Raw genomic sequence first — 6,531 nt, 5'->3', positions numbered from 1 at the left:
TACTTTATGTGTATCTGGGTGGGTAAATATTTAATAAAAGGTCATAATTAATTTTTTGATTTTAATTCGCATCAATAGTCTGATTCTGGAATGTAATGTAGAGCAGTAAAAGTACAATGTTTCCCTCTGAAATTTAATGCTGCAGAAGTATAAAGTTGCATAAAATAAAAAAAACTCAAGTAAAGTACCAGTACTTTGATGCTGTAGTTAAGTAAAGAGTGTGAATAATCAATAATATAAAATATCAATTTCTCCAGGATGAAGGGAAACCCCAGTACAGAGTCTGGACAGTGTCAGGCTTGTTTAACTAAAGCTGTCAAATAAATGTAGTATATAAATGACATTGCTTATACTGACGCATTAGTTAATTAACTGACTGACTGATTAGAGAAAATAAAAAAACTAAGTTCTGCTAATCTTTGAATATTTTGTGAAATTGAACCCTAATCCTTTTTCTTTTTTTTTTGTATTACAGTTTGAATCACAGACGGTTTGTCGCGGGGTTCAGACCAGATACAGTCCACAGAGGTGACACATCAAATATGATCCAGGAAGTCCAGCCTGAACAACAGATTCATGTGGAACAGTGGAAAACAGCAATTTAATATCAGAACATACGTATCATAATACTGTAGAGAGGACGTAATATTAATCTCTATGAAATACAGTATTATACACTCATTTACACATCTACACATTCATATAAACACACAGCAACTAATAAACAACCAACAAGTAGTTTCATCATCAATTAATCAGCTGATTATTATTTCAATTATTCAATTAATTATCAGAAAACAGAAAGATTCAGTTTGTGTGTGAGAGGATGAAACAGCAGCTGGAAACAGAAAATGTTTTCCTTAAATTTACCAAATTGATTATTAAAAGAGTTCAATCAGTAATAATCAAGAGTAGATTTGAATAATAACATTACTGAATAACTGTTGCAGCTTTGTATATTTGTAAATTAAATATTATTAAATGCAGGTTGTTGATGAAGATTTATTCTCTTCCAAAGTAAAACATGATGATGACTGAGTTAAACAGAAGGTTCATCACACTTATTGTTTCTTTGTCTATTGTTCCAGCTGGTTTGTGTCCTGAACAATAAACACACACACACACACACACACACACACACACACAACACACACCACCACACACACCACACACACACCACACACACACACACACACACACACACACTCACACTCTGTGGGTTCAACAGCCTGCAGTTTAACACACAGTTTATGAGACAGAGGAATGAGACTCTCAGGTCTCACTCACACACAGAAACCTTTTGTCCAGTGTTTGTCGACTTCCTGTTGTGTGTTGGCGGCGGCGGCGGCGGCAGACTGTCAGGAGTCTCTGCTCCATCAGCTCGAGGTCGTCGGCCTTGACTCAACAACAGAGACATGTCTGCTGCTGGAGTTAATGTGACCGACCACACACTCTCCTTTACCTCCTTTACCTCCTGGTCTCCTTCACTACCTCCTCATCTCCTTCGCTATCCTCTGATCGCTCTCCTTTTGTCCTCCCTTCCTTCTCTACCTCCTTCTTTCCTTCACTATCTCCTCCCTTCCTTCTCTACCTTCTCTTTTTACTTCATTACCTTCATCTCTCCTTCTCTACCTCCTTCTTTCCTTCACTGTCTCCTTAATTCCTTTCCTACCTCCTCTATTCCTTCCTTACCTTTGTAAATCACATCTCTGTGTTTTCATTTCCATCTTATCTCTACAGAGTCTGGTTCCTATTGGTTCTCACCTGTCTGTCCTCCTGCTCTCTGATTGGCTGGCAGTGTCTCTGTGTATAAAACTTATCAGTGGATATAAACAGGTCAATTCAACCTTTGTCATCGAGCTGTGAGTTCAATAAAGTTTAAAGTGGGACGCCGTCGTCACAGAGTTCAACTCCTCTTCATCAGGTCAGCACTGACATTATGTTTCATCCAAATGTGTGTGTGTGTGTGTGTGTGTGTGTGTGTGTGTGTGTGTGTGTGACTTTATTAACGACCTGTGCTGTCATGTGTAATGGGGTCAAACTGGGCTTTAATCTAATTGAACAGTGATGTTCCCTGATCTTAATTAAAAACAGAACATTAACATCAATTAAAGCACAAACTCTATCAAGATATGGAACAACTACAGAGACTGGAGCTCAGTTATTACAGCCTGTGTCTATGCTCTTCCTTTTCACCTCCTCCTCTTCTTCATCCCTCCCTCCTCTACATCATCTGGATGACTCACATGTAAACATTCCTGACAGAACAAACTGGATGAAACATTTTCAGATCTGTCCTTCCTGCCTACCTGTTCTACCTGCCGCCATGAAAATCACCACAAAGGACATGAGTAGAGAAAAGAGATGAAGGACATTAACAGTGAAGGAGAATACGTTTCTGTTTGTGCTTCAGGTGATTGACAGGAAACAGTCATTTCATCGTGAGAATCAGGTCCCAGTAAGACACTGACTGCTTCATGCTGGTGCTTAAAGGAGCTAACGTTAGCATTAGCAACTGTTTACTTACCGGACTTGACAAGAGCTTCGGTCACCGTCTTTATAATACAAGAGGTTATGACACGTCCTCTGAGCAGCTCCGTCTTCAGGACAGAGTCGTATCAGGAAGTGAGGAGATGGGCCGATCGGTCGAGGCTAGCTGGTTAGCATGCTAACCTCAGTAGAAGAAAACACATGATAGAGACTAGAGTTAACATCTGTGTTTGTTTCCACCTCTGGAGACAGATGAATGAAGTTTGATGCTGAACTCACGTTTCTTCTAGACTGCTAAGTAAACAGCTGCTAATGCTAACGTTAGTTATGTAGCAATAGCAAAACTTACGAATAGATATTCTAAATGTGGGAGGTACATTTGTTTTCTGCTCTAGCACAGTTTCAGACATATGAACTGGTTTCTTTACAGACCTGATGATAAGTCCCTGTAGTGATGCTGTAACTGAGCTCCATCTTTTTATCCCTCCGTGGCGGCGACAGTCAGAGCAGCAGCCATTTTTTTTTGGGTTGACCGTTCGTCGGTCTCATCCTCGTGCTCACAATATCTCAGTAACACCTTGAAGGAACTTGTTCAAATTTGTCACAAACATTGACTTGGATTCAAGGATGAACTGACTAGAATTTGGTGGTCAAAGGTCAAAGGTCATGGTCCCGGTGACCTTACAAAACACTTTTTTGCCATTATATAAACAGTAACGTAACCTGAATGTAGTCTGAGTGACGGATCTTCTTCCACTCCCAAAAATAATGTTTGTTAATGGGAGAAGTATTTCCCATCACACAGTAACAATAATGCGATTCTTTGATTAAAGGGTAAGAAAAAGGTTGTTAACACCATTTTTCCCAAACGTCAGTTTTGTTTCCTCGTCTTGTTCCTGCACCTGGAGGTGTTCAGTCTTCCTCTTTTCCTCTGTAACTTCACTGACTCAGTTTAACTGGGGCCTGGTTCACACACTGTAACTCACACTGTAACTAACTCACACTGTAACTCACAATGTAACTAACTCACACTGTAACTAATTCACACTGTAACTCACAATGTAACTAACTCACACTGTAACTAATTCACACTGTAACTAACTCACAGTGTAACTAACTCACACTGTAACTCACACTGTAACTAACTCACACTGTAACTCACAATGTAACTAACTCACACTGTAACTCACACTGTAACTCACACTGTAACTAACTCACACTGTAACTCACAATGTAACTAACTCACACTGTAACTAATTCACACTGTAACTAACTCACACTGTAACTAACTCACACTGTAACTGACTCACACTGTAACTCACACTGTAACTCACACTGTAACTATCTCACACTGTTACTAACTCACACTGTAACTAACTCACACTGTAACTAATTCACACTGTAACTAACTCAAACTGTAACTAACACACACTGTAACTCACACTGTAACTAACTCACACTGTAACTCACAATGTAACTAACTCACACTGTAAATAACTCACACTGTAACTCACACTGTAACTAACTCACACTGTAACTCACACTGTAACTAACTCACACTGTAACTCACACTGTAACTAATTCACACTGTAACTAACTACCACTGTAACTAATTCACACTGTAACTCACACTGTAACTAACTCACACTGTAACTCACACTGTAACTAATTCACACTGTAACTAACTCACACTGTAACTAACTCACACTGTAACTCACACTGTAACTAACTCACACTGTAACTAACTACCACTGTACCTAACTCACACTGTAACTAACTCACACTGTAACTAACTAACAATGTAAATAACTCACACTGTAACTAACTCACACTGTAACTCACACCGTTACTCACACTGTAACTAACTCACACTGTAACTCACACTGTAACTAACTCACACTGTAACTCACAATGTAACTATCTCACACTGTAACTCACACCGTAACTCACACTGTAACTAACTCACACTGTAACTCACACTGTAACTAACTCACACTGTAACTCACACTGTAACTAACTCACACTGTAACTAACTCACACTGTAACTCACACTGTAACTAACTCACACTGTAACTCACACTGTAACTCACACTGTAACTCACACTGTAACTAACTCACACTGTAACTCACACTGTAACTCACACTGTAACTCTCACACTGTAACTCACACTGTAACTCACACTGTAACTAACTCACACTGTAACTGACTCACACTGTAACTGACTCACACTGTAACTAACTCACACTGTTACTCACACTGTAACTAACTCACACTGTAACTCACACTGTAACTAACTCACACTGTAACTAACTCACACTGTAACTAACTCACACTGTAACTAATCACACTGTAACTAACTCACACTGTAACTAACTCACACTGTAACTAATTCACACTGTAACTAACTCACACTGTAACTCACACTGTAACTAATTCACACTGTAACTCACACTGTAACTCACACTGTAACTAACTCACACTGTAACTAACTCACACTGTAACTCACACTGTAACTAACTCACACTGTAACTCACATTGTAACTAACTCACATTGTAACTAACTCACACTGTAACTAACTCACACTGTAACTCACACTGTAACTAACTCACACTGTAACTAACTCACACTGTAACTCACACTGTAACTAACTCACACTGTAACTAACTCACACTGTAACTGTAAAGAACACTGATAATCTGAGACAGCTCGTTTCTTCTTGGTGGACTCCGTCTCTCTGCTGTTCGGCTGAAAACACCAGCACTGCCCTCTAACAGAGCGGCGGTGCAGGGCGTCGGTGCAGGGCGGCGGTGCAGGGCGTCGCGGTGCCTGACGCTCCCTTGGCCCAGGGGCACAAGGTCAGAGCCTGTGGTCATGATACTCAGAGTACAGACTGCCATTCCTTAACAGATTTACTCTCCTCCATGCTTGTGTACGTTCTCCCATATGAAGCCTTTCTAGCAGAGAGCAGCCTGATCTGTGATAATCCCCTCCGCCATCTTAATCTCCAGTAAAAGTGAGGGAAATGAGCATGTGATTGCAGGGGCTGATGGGAAACCCACAGTGGCATGTTTGTGTAGGTGACATTTTCACAGCTCCAGTCTTAGCATATGACTGCTGGAGTCAGATTAAAGGTAACACACAGCAAGTGATTTCTACGTTACCCCTACCTCAACCTGGCCTCAGAGGCCGGGGTCACACGGGGGTCAACTGGTTTGAAAGCTGAATCGACCTCATGCTAGCCGGCTAATACGAGCGGATAACGAGCCCCGCGGAGGCCAGTGGTGTGAGATAAGTCATGAAGAAGTAATCTGCCAGCTTTACCTTGACCCGCTTTCTCACCAGATCTGAAGTAAGAGTCACAAACTGCACTGAGAGCTGAGGTCAGAGGTCACACAGAGGTCACACAGAGGTCAGTGAGGGTTCAACATGCAGCTCCTGTACATCAAGATGTTTCCAGAGGTCTGGGCTGATTTCACTGAATGAAACTCTGTGTATTGAAGAGAAGCCGACAGCTCAGTCTCAGGTCTGCCATTTTGTTTTCGGGGTTAACCGTCCATATGTCTCATTCTCGTGGACACGATATCTCAGTAACACCTCGACAGAACTTCTTCATATTTGGTCAATTCATTCACCTGGACTCAAAGATGAACTGATTAGATTTTGGTGTTCTAAGGTCAAAGGTCAAGGTCACAGTGACCTCACAAAATGCAGTTTTGGCCTTGTGAACACAATATCTCTAATGTTTGAAGGAAAAACAATTTCAGGTGAGTGGACATGACGTGGAAGGACACACCTGTCACCTGTCACACACCTGTCACACACCTGTCTGTACAGAGTCTCACACTGACGATGCATCAGCGCAAAAACCACAAGCAGGAAGGAGCTGCCTGCAGAGCTCAGAGACTCTGATATAGAACTGGTCTCTGTTGCTGTTAATGAATCTAGATCCATTCATTAATTGAACTTCATTAATCAGTATCTGCACTTTCTTCAGGTTCCTGCTCTGCTCCTCTTGATCTGCCCCCCCCCCCCCCCCCCC

The sequence above is a fragment of the Seriola lalandi genome, unplaced genomic scaffold, assembly GCF_002814215.2.
Source record: "Seriola lalandi dorsalis isolate HSWRI2012SDOR001 ecotype SW California unplaced genomic scaffold, Sedor1 jcf7180002054366, whole genome shotgun sequence".
Taxonomy (NCBI): domain Eukaryota; kingdom Metazoa; phylum Chordata; class Actinopteri; order Carangiformes; family Carangidae; genus Seriola; species Seriola lalandi.
Note: the sequence above shows the minus strand (reverse complement) of the source record.